Source organism: Rana temporaria, chromosome 6, assembly GCF_905171775.1.
Source record: "Rana temporaria chromosome 6, aRanTem1.1, whole genome shotgun sequence".
Classification (NCBI taxonomy): Eukaryota; Metazoa; Chordata; class Amphibia; order Anura; family Ranidae; genus Rana; species Rana temporaria.
The window spans coordinates 182,690,896-182,704,181 of NC_053494.1; positions in this window are offsets into that span (position 1 = coordinate 182,690,896).

Here is a 13,286-nt window from a genome sequence, read left to right on the forward strand (position 1 = left end):
TCTGTCAGGAGAGGTTGCTAAAATAGATTAGCAGGGACCTGGCCCTGTTACAAAACACCTCTGAGAGTCTCTGCCTATGATGAGAGGGGGTGTGTGCCTTTCCTCCAATCAGCAATGTTAGCTATCTTAGCTGTATGCCCAGACATCACACTCTGTGCTCAACAGGAAGAGAAAATCTCCTAACACAATCTGAACTTTCTAAACAGTATATAAATGTGAAGAAAGCAGATATACATGTAAAACCAATGTAGGGAGATTTGGTTCATCTCTGTGTATCATCTGAGGCTGTTCACTTCACTGGGTGTTAGACATGTGCATTTTGTTTCGTTTCGAATTCGGACAAATTTTTCATTATTCGGAAATTCGTATGCTTCCGAATTACAAAATTAACGAATTTAAACAAATTTGAAAAAACGCGAACGAAATTCAAATCGAATTTGAATCGAATTTGAAAACAAATTCAAATCGAATTTGAAAAAATAGAAATCGATTTTCTAAAAACTACAATAAATTTGAATATAAAACAATAAAGCAATAGAATCAAAAAGAATAGAAGTTAATAGAATTTTATAAAATAGAACATGACAGTCTTCCGAAATTCGAATAGTATAAATTTGAATTCTAGAATAGATTGGAAAATAATTAAAATTTATGGAAACTAAAATATAAAATAATAGAAAAACAATAGAACAGAATAGAATCAATTATAATATATATTATATTTTATTCTATTCTCTTGTTTTTCTTTTCTATTCCATTCTAATCTTTTCTATTCGAATTTGAATTAATTTTATACGAAATTCAAATTTCTTATTGAATGAAATCGAATTTGAATAGAAAAGATTATAAAAGATTAGTTTCATATTAGAATTTGAAATTTTTTTGACCGAATTCCTAAAAAGTAGATCAAATTTGAAAAATGTAATTAGATTAGAAAAAATCTACTGCATTCGAAAGAATTCTACCACATTTGAAAAAAATCTACCGAATTAGAAAAAACTACCACATTAGATTTTTTTTTTTTTTTACATATAACCATTTCCAAAATTCGAATTTCATATAGAATGAAATCGAATTGGAAAGATGAGAATAGAAAATAATACAAACTTTAATAAAATAGAAAAACAATAGAACAGAATAGAATCAATTATAATATATATTATATTTTATTCTATTCTCTTGTTTGTCTTTTCTATTCCATTCTAATCTTTTCTATTCTAATTTGAATTAATTTTATACGAAATTCAAATTTCTTACTGAATGAAATCGAATTTGAATAGAAAAGATTATAAAAGATTAGTTTCATATTAGAATTTGAAAACATTTTGACCGAATTCCTAAAAAGTCGATCAAATTTGAAAAATTAAATTAGATTAGAAAAAATCTACTGCATTCGAAAAAAATCTACCAAATTAGAAAAAAAACACCGCATTTGAAAAAAATCTACTAAATTAGAAAAAACTACTACATTCGATTTTTTTTTTTTTTTACATATAACCATTTTCCAAAATTCGAATTTCATATAGAATGAAATCGAATTGGAATAGAAATGATTAGAATATAATATATTATATTTTTTTTCTATTTTTTCTATTCTGTTCTATTGTTTTTCTATGCTTTTCTTTTCTATTATCTTCTTTTCTATTCTATTCTAATCTTTTCTATTGGAATTCGATTTCATTCTATACGAAATTCGAATTTCAGAAGATGTTATATATAAATATATATATCTCTATATATAGAGATATATAAAATATTTTTTTTCTGTTATGTGCTATTGTTTTTCTATACTTTTCTTTTCAATTTTTTTAGATTCTAATTTAATCTTTTCTATTCAAATTCAATTTCATTCTATACGAATTATGAATTTCAGGTAATGGTTATATATAGTTTCATTTAAATGTGGTAGCATTATTTCGAATTTGATAGTTTTTTTTCGAATTCGGTAGATTTGTTTTCGAATGCGTTAGAATTATTTCGAATGCGGTAGAGTTTTTTCGAATGCGGTAGAATTTTTTTGAATACGAATTGAATCCCGAAAACGAATGTAATGAAAGCAACAAACTTAACTAAACAAATTTAATTAAATAACGAATCGAAATGAAACAAATTTTTTCATCCTGCACATGTCTACTGGGTGTATGGGGGGTTTACATCCACTTTAATTTTCACTTGCATGGACCTTGAAGACTCTTGTGGTCCAGCTCAGTATTATACAGGACCTGACTTACCGATAGGTAGCTGCCATTAGTATATTTTCAGTTAATGTGTACTATATTTTAAAAGTGTAGAATGGACCGACCCGGCCCTGATAAAAAAAATATCTCTTTAACTACAATATTGATGTAAAAGTATACTTTGGAAACTTTTCATGTTTTGGAATAACGCAGATAAATTATCTTAACAAATGAAGTAAAAGCTTTTTTCCATAAAGGTAATAGTTGCCGGGGAAACAGCCTTCTCCTAATACGTGCAAATTGCAAAAATACAAACTCCGAAGTGTGTTATTTCCTCTGAAAGAGCCGACGACGAAAAAAGTGCCATGTACAAAGCATATAAACATACTTCTCCAAATTAGCAATAGAGATGAGCTGGAAGGTGCACTAAGGATAGATCAATATACTTCTATAACAAAGATAAAGAAAACATCTCGTTTTCTACACTTTCAACATGTTTTTCCTTCCGGCCACCAGCTTCGGACAGATTATTTTTTCCTTTTTACTTGCTCTGGAAACTTTTAATAAGAACTTCAAGGGTTCAACGTCTTATAGTCTGTTTAGAAAAACAAGAAAAAAAAAACACAATATACCAATGAGATTACTTTTTCCCCACAGGGAATGGGGCCTCATTCTCACTGATACCAACGCCTGTAGTCCATGAATGGGGCCTCATTCTCACTGATACCAACGCCTGTAGTGCATGAATGGGGCCTCATTCTCACTGATACCAATGCCTGTAGTCCATGAATGGGGCCTCATTCTCACTGATACCAATGCCTGTAGTCCATGAATGGGGCCTCATTCTCACTGATACCAATGCCTGTAGTCCATGAATGGGGCCTCATTCTCACTGATACCAACGCCTGTAGTCCATGAATGGGGCCTCATTCTCACTGATACCAACGCCTGTAGTCCATGAATGGGGCCTCATTCTCACTGATACCAATGCCTGTAGTCCATGAATGGGGCCTCATTCTCACTGATACCAACGCCTGTAGTCCATGAATGGGGCCTCATTCTCACTGATACCAACGCCTGTAGTCCATGAATGGGGCCTCATTCTCACTGATACCAACGCCTGTAGTCCATGAATGGGGCCTCATTCTCACTGATACCAACGCCTGTAGTCCATGAATGGGGCGGGTGTTTATGCGGTTTCTGTGTGCAAGCAGCCTATGTAAAGTCCCATACACACGATACGAAAACAGAGGCATTGCTAGGGGGGTGCGGTCCGCACCGGGTGACACCCGCTAGAGGGGTGACACCATCCCGTTTTTTTTTTTATCTGACATGCCCAGCCTGCCCTGTGCAATCCCAGCCTGCCCTGTACCACCCCAACCTGCGCTGTGCCACCCCAGCTTGCCCTGTAACACCCCAGCCTGCCCTGTACCACCCCAAACAGCCCTCTACCTCCCCAGCCTGCCCTGTACCACCCCAGCCTGCCCTGTACCACCCCAGCCTGCCCTGTATCACCCAGCCGGCCCTGTACCACCCCAGCCTGCCCTGTACCACCCCAGCCTGCCCTGTACCACCCCAAACAGCCCTATACCACCCCAGCCTGCCCTGTACCCCCCCAAGCAGCCCTGTACCACCCCAGCCTGCCCTGTGCCACCACAGCCTGCCCTGTACTACCCCAGCCTGCCCTGTACCACCCCAAACTTTCCCATGCCACCCCAACTTGCCCTGTGCCACCCTAACTTGCCCTGTACCACCCCAATCTACCCTATGCCACCATAACTTGCCCTATACCACCCCAACCTGCCCAATGCCACCCTAACTTGCCTTGTACCACCCCAAACTTTACCATGCCATCCCAACTTGCCCTATGCCACCCTAACTTGCACTATACCACCCCAACCTGCCCTGTACCACCCTAACTTGCCCTATACCACCCCAACCTGCCCTATGCAACCCTAACTTGCTCTATACCACCCCAAACTACCCTATATCACCCTCTTACACACGATCAGTCCATCCGATGAGAACGGTCTGAAGGTTAACCGATGAAGCTGACTGATGGTCAGTCGTGCCTACACACCATTGGTTAAAAAAAAATGATTGTGTCAGAACGCGGTGACGTAAAACACAACGACGTGGTGAAAAAAAAACGAAGTTCAATGCTTCCAAGCATGCGTCGACTTGATTCTGGGCATGCGTGCCTACTAACGATCGTTTTTTTCCCATCGGTTAGGAATCCATAGGTTAATTTAAAGCAAGTTGGCTTTTTTTTAACCTATGGTTAAATAACCTATGGGGCCCACACACGATCGGTTTGGACCGATGAAAACGGTCCATCAGACCGTTGTCCTCTGGTTAACCTATCGTGTGTACGAGGCCTGATACTACAGTAGCACTCTTCAAGAGACAGGAATTTGAGTTTGCATTAGGGTAATAGAGATATTTTAACACTTTTTCAAAATATGGTTTAATAATGAAGTAAAAAAATGGTGCAAATAATAAAACATTTACAGAAAAAGGGTGTTACAAGGACACAAAAAGACAATAAAGTCACCAAGAAATATAAAGGGAGTTGAAAATGAAGAATACTTGCAAATACTAGTTTCAGAGTCTAATGAATAAATAAAGATTGTACAGTGGCTCTCACAAGTTCTGTTAGGTGTTCCTTGGTTTGATGTTAAAATGGGAGCTGTCACAATGTGGTTGCATTCCACTTTTCTTCACATCAAGGGGGTGTTGACAGAAACCATCTGACAAATCATCTGGTTTAAAGGGTGGTTGCTGGGATGTCATCACTTTTATGACCGAGTCCCAGATACAGTTTTTTATAAGTATTAATATCTCTTAATATCGGCAAGATGCAGTCGGCTATCCTGAATATTATTGTCCAGCATGAAATTAGCTTTGAAATGCATATAGATATGACAGGTCTTATTCTGGCTATACTGTCATGATTTCAGAAGTTATACAATATACTGGGATGATGGATTCTACCAAGAGACAGATATACGTATTTTTTTAGATTACCGGAGGCTTCAGCTAAGGTTTTTACAATAGGGTGATCTGGCAGATCTCCATTTGTTTTCAGTGTTGCTCAAGCATGCAAACTGGGTACCATAGGTGTTGTGCACAGCCTATTGCATTAGGGTGTGCACCCCAAAGCTCCAACACATATAGGTTTGACATATTTATCGGCCTCTTTCCCGCTCTCCATCCTGAAACAATAGGAGGAAGGGGGAGCAAGGGAGCACATGGGGGACCCAGGCAACAGAAGGAAGAGGAACAGGGAAAGGAGGGGTGGCATATATTAGTACTGATCCCCTATATTTTCCTCCTGTGGCAGATGAATGTTGACAAAAGGGAGAGGAGGAGAAGCCTACTTTCAGCTGCTGCAGGAGGAAAATACAGATCGGTTCCACTAAATTCCATCCCCGCCGCCTCTCCTGTCCAGGTTCTGAGGGTTGGCAGGGAAGGATTGCGGTTTACCTGTCACCTGCCCACAGAGGCGTCCCTTTTGTATTTTGCTCCCCGAGAGGGAGAGCGTCCCCAGTTAGCTCTGCGGGGGATTCCTCCCCCTCCCTCTGCTTGCCGACACTGCAGAATGCCTGGACCGTGTTTAAGTGTGTGCACTGCAGACTGCAGTACACTGTAATCACTGAACTACATTATCTCCATCCCTTCTCTCCCCCCCCATCTGTCTCCCTCCCCCTCTCCTGTTCTTTCAAAACATTCACAATTTACTTTCACTTTCAGTTAGGCAGGTAATATACGGTGCAAATTTCTTTCCTGCATCCACAGATTGCAGGAAAGAAACTTGCATGATTCCCCCATCAACAGACAGTGGTGACAGGGGAATATCCCTCCTGCCCAGCAATTGTATTCTCCCGACAAACAGTGATTATCACCAGTGGCTATACAGTAACCACTAGTGATAATTATAAGAGAATCTGCTCATTAATAATACAAATCAAAGCCAGTTTCTGCTGAACCAGCTGAGATTTAAACTGTCTATGGCTGGTCTTAGCTCTTAGGCAGCCCATACATTGATTAGCACTGTGGAGTGTCGGCTTCCTGGCGTGATCGGGCATGTGGGATTTCAAACACACCCAAGCCCATCTCTATTGGTTGTAGACAGTTGAGCTCCCTGCAGGTTGCTTAGCAGCAGTGGACCCTTCTCTGACATACTGATCGGGATGCAATCCAGGTGATGCTCTTAGTCAAATCCTAGTCATAAATATCAGTGATTTTATTGATCAAAGCCCACACTTTACAGGCATAGAGCCCACATGGCTGCTGATCATACGGTTGATTATATTTATGTGGTTGTACTCTTGATGCTAATAAATACTGTGTTTATTAGATCTGACTGGGAGCATCACCTGGATCACATGCCGATCAGCATGTCAACAGAGAAGGTTATACAGCATTACTGCTGCTAGGTGACCAGCTGGGGGCTCAGCTCTCTATAACCAATAGTGCCAGCCTTCCCCTGCATGCACCCATAATGTCACCAGCACTAGGTCCTAATAGACTGCCGCCGCTGCCAAGGAGACAGACGCCAGACCAGCGCTGTAAATGGCAGGGACAGGACAGCTGGGGATCCCCACTGTGGCAGAACACCAGGGCCCAGTGGCAAGACAACCTTTGCAACTATGATAGTTCTCCCACTGCTTTGGACCCTTATATTTTCTTGGTGTGCTGGTGACATATATCTCTTGTTTTCTGCCACCCTGGGGGGCCCCAGTATAGTAGGAAGGGAGCTCACTGCAGAACATGTGAAAGGGCCCGTAGTGGTATCGTAGTAAAGGGCCCCAGGATATATATATATATATATATATATAAAATTGCATTTGATAGTTGGCCCCCCTACTTTTTGTCCCTGTCCCCCCATGTGCCCCCCCTAAATATGAAAGCTGGAGACGCCACTGCCTGCCCACCATTGACAGGTTGCCAACCCCAGGATTAGGGTGTGCCCAGGTACACCCCTTGTTTGATCTGAAAGGAGGAATGAGGTGGAAAGGTCACTGCAGCTATGCCTACTTATGACAGAATGGTATGGAAGACTTGTGACCTGAGCAAAATGGCTGCCACACACACACATATGATCATTACAGTTTTCACCAGAGCATCCCACAAGGAAAGACTATTGGTAACCCTAGTTGCGCCTAGGGGCTTTTTTTTTCGTAAATTCGGGAAAATCGAAAAAATTTTTTTTTCAGTTTTATCCTTTTTTTTGCTTTTTTCGTAAATTCGGAAATTTTCGGATTTACGAAAAAGCAAAAAACAAATAAAACGGAAAAAAAACGAAATTTCCGAAAAAAACTAATGAAACGAAAATGAAAAAAACATATTTTCGGAAATTAAAAATGTTTTAGATTTTCGAACTTTAGATTTTTGAATGTTACAATTTCGAAATTTCAAATTGTTTAATTTTCGAATTTCTTAAATTCCGAATTTCAAAAATTCAGGTTTATTTAATTTTCGAATTTTCAAATTTTCAAAATTCGGAATTTTCAAATTTTCAAAATTCGGAATTTTCAAATTTTCAAAATTCGGAATTTTCGCATTTTCGATTTTTTTATTAAAAAATTCGGAATTTCGAAAATTCGAAATTCGAAAATGAAAAATTTGTAAATTCGAAAAATAAAAAATTTGAATATTCGACATTTCGAAAATGAAAAATTCGAAAATGAAAAATTGCTTAATTCGAAAATTCAGAATTTTGAAAATTCAAAAATTAGAAAATTAAAAAATTTGAAAAATTAAAAAATGCGAAAATTAAAAAAAAGAACATTTTTCATATTTCTGAATTTCCGAAAATTGCAAAATTCGGAAGTCCGAAAATTCGGAAATAAAAAATTTGTTAATACGATATTCGGAATTAACGAATTTCCGAATTTTCGTTAAACGAACTAGAAACTAAACAAATTGCACATGTCTAGTTTTTTGTATCCTGCTATCCATTTTTCCAGTGGTTGGTACCTGCACTGGGAATCGGCCTGCAAGGAAATCAGCTAAAAGTAGTTGGATCTGTATGTGCGTTATAATTACCGTATTTATCGGCGTATATCGCGCACTTTTTTCCCCTTAAAAATCGTGGGTGCGCAATATACGCCGATAGCCGCTTCCCGCACTCAGTTTGAATTCCTGCGCCGACATATACCGAGTGCAGTACACTCGGGTACATTCGGCTAGGCTCGGCTTCTCTCGTGCTCACGCATAAACGTCACAGAGCGTGAGCGCGAGCGAAGCCGAGCCTTGCCGAATGTACCCGAGTGTACTGCACTTGGTATATGTCGGCGGAGGCGCTCGAACTGAGCGCGGGAAGCGGAGACTCGACTTGAGGCGCGCGCTGGAGAAGCCGGGAGGACACCACCGAGGCCGCAGACGGACGCCAGACCGGACGATGGACGCTGGGAAGACACCAAAACTGTAAGTAATAAAATCATATAACATTTTTTTTTACAGGAATTTCGGGGGCAACTTTAGGGGTGCGCGGTATACGCGGGAGCGCGCTATACCGTGATAAATACGGTAATCAAAATATTTTGATCAGTAACAGCCCTGATATTTTTATTTTGCCCTGACATATGCTTTAACATTTAGGGACTTCCACTCCCTAGGTGAGAAATAATAGTGATCTATTTGCATCTTGTCTGATGAAAAACAAATTGTTAAAATATTATTAGTACAAAAACTGTCGACGAGATCTACAGGGGAAAAGGTAGGAGAATCAGGATGACCTGTGTGCGGTGTAATCTAGAAATGACGCGATCACATGACCTTGACAGCCGTGTGTAAACAGATTAATTTGTAGAATGGAAAGTAATCTTCTAAGAGATACACTGTGATTGCTGTCACAATAAACATGACGGTGACGCCACACAGAGCCATGGGTTCAGCACCTTGCAGCCATGTAACACTTCAGTGCTGGTAGTCTGCTTGTATTGCTTTAATATCACTAAAAGATTTACTACAGGAAAAATGTCATTTTGCACATTTGCAATGTACAGTACCTGTAAATGACCGGAATGCTGGTCTTACTCTCACTCACATCAGTGATATATGGCTTGTTTTCTCACCAATGAAGTGAAGTGTATTTTATTCCACTGTCACCATGATGGGGCTTATTTTTCTCCAACTGCAATCAACAATATGGCACTTACAGTGCCTTGAAAAAGTATTCACACCCCTTGAAATTTTCCACAAATTTTTGTCATGTTACAACTAAAAACGTAAATGTATTTTATTGGAATTTTATGTGATAGACCAACACAAAGTGGCACGTAATTGTGAAGTGGAATGAAAATGATAAAAGGTTTTCCTTTTTTTTTTTTTTTCACAAATCAATACGTGAAAAGTGTGGTGTGAATAGTCAATACTTTGTAGAACCACCTTTCTCTGCAATTACAGCTGCAAGTCTTTTTGGGGATGTCTCTACCAGATTTGTACATCTAGAGCAGACCTGGGCAAACTACGGCCCGCGGGCCGTATACGGCCCGGCGGACCTTTTAATCCGGCCCCCCCGCCGCCGCCGCCGAAATCGCCGCCGCCACGTTAATCACCGCTGCGGGGAACATTATAGACAGCGTTCGTTTGAACAGCTGTTTTCCCCGCCGCGCATAGACACTCCCCCTTGGACGGATCTGTCCAATCGCGAGCAAGGGGGAGTCGCATAGACACTCCCCCTTGCTCGCGATTGGACAGATCCGTCCAAGGGGGAGTGTCTACAGGGCAAGGGAGGGCTCTCGCCCCCCCCTAGAAACCAGTGCCAATGTCATGAAATTAATGAAATTAGAGCTAGCTCCACTGACAGACGGGGGCGATCGGGGGAGAATTACAGTGCAGACAGCTCACGGCTCTCCTCTCCCTGTCACAGCGCCGCTGCAGAGTTCTCTGGTAAATAGAGCCGTGGCGCTGTGACAGGGAGAGGAGAGCCGTGAGGTGTCTGCACTGTATATCTCCCCCGATTGCCCCCCCCCCTCCCTGTCAGCGGGACGGCCCCCCCTGAAATCTAACAGTGGATGGCCGGTGAGTGCCGTGGATGGGTGAGAGCTAGCAGGCCAGGCTGTGGGCAGCTGGGTGGGCTGGTGAGGGAGCGAGTGACATAGTGTGCGGGCGAGTGACAGCTAAAAGTGCGGGCGGCTCCGCTGACGGGTGTCGGGTGAGAGAGCTTGTGGGCTGGGCGGATTGGCTTGGTGAGTGTCTATGCCTGAGCGAGTGCTGGCCAATCAGCGAGCTGGTAAGCGGGAGGGAGCAGAGAGATTACATCATCTCTCACTGCCCGCCCAGCAGCCCCCTTCCTCTCTGTGTAGGCACCGCGGGAATTTAGAGAGTTTAAATAATTTCTCTGCTGCCTGACATTGCTGACAACCCTGGTCCTGACTCTGGGACACAGCAAGGGACAATTGGAGCAGGCAAGTGACAGTCCGGACCGCAACATGTGACAGGCGATGTGACAATCCACAATGTGTGACAGGCAACGTGGCAAGTGACAATCCACAACATGTGACAGGCGACGTGGCAAGTGACAATCCGCAACGTGGCAAGTGGTAAACATGTGACAGGCGATGTGGCAAGTGACAATCCACAACATGTGACAGGCAACGTGGCAAGTGATAAACATGTGACAGGCGATGTGGCAAGTGACAATCCACAACATGTGACAGGCAACGTGGCAAGTGATAAACATGTGACAGGCAACGTGGCAAGTGATAAACATGTGACAGGCGATGTGGCGAGTGACAATCCACAATGTGCGACAGGCGCTGTGGCAAGTGACAATCCACAACATGTGACAGCAGGCAACGTGGCAAGTGACAATCCACAACATGTGACAGGCAACGTGGCAAGTGACAATCCACAACATGTGACAGCAGGCAACGTGGCAAGTGACAATCCACAACATGTGACAGGCGACGTGGCAAGTGACAATCCACAACATGTGACAGGCAACGTGGCAAGTGACAATCCACAACATGTGACAGCAGGCAACGTGGCAAGTGAAAATCCACAACATGTGACAGCAGGCAACGTGGCAAGTGACAATCCACAACATGTGACAGGCGACGTGGCAAGTGACAATCCACAACATGTGACAGGCAACGTGGCAAGTGATAAACATGTGACAGGCGATGTGGCAAGTGACAATCCACAATGTGCGACAGGCGCTGTGGCAAGTGACAATCCACAACATGTGACAGCAGGCAACGTGGCAAGTGACAATCCACAACATGTGACAGCAGGCAACGTGGCAAGTGACAATCCACAACATGTGACAGCAGGCAACGTGGCAAGTGACAATCCACAACATGTGACAGCAGGCAACGTGGCAAGTGACAATCCACAACATGTGACAGGCGACGTGGCAGGTGACAATCCACAACATGTGACAGGCGACGTGGCAGGTGACAATCCACAACATGTGACAGCAGGCAACGTGGCAAGTGACAATCCACAACATGTGGCAGCAGGCAACGTGGCAAGTGACAATCCACAACATGTGACAGCAGGCAACGTGGCAAGTGACAATCCACAACATGTGACAGCAGGCAATGTGGCAAGTGACAATCCACAACATGTGACAGGCGACGTGGCAGGTGACAATCCACAACATGTGACAGCAGGCAACGTGGCAAGTGAAAATCCACAACATGTGACAGCAGGCAACGTGGCAAGTGACAATCCACAACATGTGACAGGCGACGTGGCAAGTGACAATCCACAACATGTGACAGCAGGCAACGTGGCAAGTGACAATCCACAACATGTGACAGGCAACGTGGCAAGTGATAAGCATGTGGCAGGCGACGTGGCAAGTGACAATCCGCAACGCGTGGCAGGCGATGGTGGCAAGTGACACACTCGGGTCTCCAACTGTTTCTGCATTATGGTGAGTTGAACCATTTAATTTTGTATAACTATGTAATAATAGAAATAGGTCCAGTGATCCAGGGTGCTGTGTAATGTAAAGGGGTCCAGAGGTGCAGTTGTGGAGACGGGGTACACAGTAGGACAAAGAGATATTGAAAGATGCAGGGGGCACAGTGGGGTGTTTTTAAATTTTAACGTGGGGGGGTAGCTTTTAACCCCCGCTAGCAGTCGAAGAAAGGGTAAAATGCGACTGTGTATCGCCGCTGCTGAAGCGCCCCCCCCCCCCTGAAAAAGTTTCAGCGGACGCCCATGAGTCTGTGCCACCATAAATTGTCGCCACTGTGCCCATCACACGCAGCCACTGTGCCAATCACACGCAGCCACTGTGCCCATCAAACGCAGCCACTGTGCCATCACATGCAGCCACTGTGCCAACACACGCAGTCACTGTGCCATCAATTGTTGCCACTGTGCCCATCACACGCAGCCACTGTGCCATCACATGCAGCCACTGTTTAATCAATTGTTATTGATTAAACAGTGGCTGCCTGTCCCCAGCCTCTGTCGCCCTCCTGTGCCATGTCCCCAGCCTCTGTCCCCCTCCTGTGTCATGTCCCCAGCCTCTGTCCCCCTCCTGTGTCATGTCCCCAGCCTCTGTCCCCCTCCTGTGCCATGTCCCCAGCCTCTGTCCCCCTCCTGTGTCATGTCCCCAGCCTCTGTCCCCCTCCTGTGCCATGTCCCCAGCCTCTGTCCCCCTCCTGTGCCATGTCCCCAGCCTCTGTCCCCCTCCTGTGTCATGTCCCCAGCCTCTGTCCCCCTCCTGTGCCATGTCTATAACAAGTACTCGTACCAGTTGTCCAACAATGATATTTACTGCTTTTTATAAAGAAATACAATTGATTTTATGCAGTATTGAGTTTAGCCTTTTGGCCCGGCCCTCCAAAATATTTTTAGTTTCTCATGTGGCCCCCTCGAAAAAATAATTGCCCACCCCTGATCTAGAGGGTAACATTTCTGCCCATTCATCTTTGCAAAATAACTCAAGTTCTGTCAGATTGGATGAAGAGCGTCTGTGAACAGCAATTTTCAAGTCTTGCCACAGATTCTCAATTGGATTTAGGTCTGGACTTTGACTGGACCATTCTAACACATAAATATGCTTTGATCTAAACCATTCTGTTGTAGCTCCGACTGTATCCTTAGGGTCGTTGTCCTGATGGAAGGCGAATCTCTGCC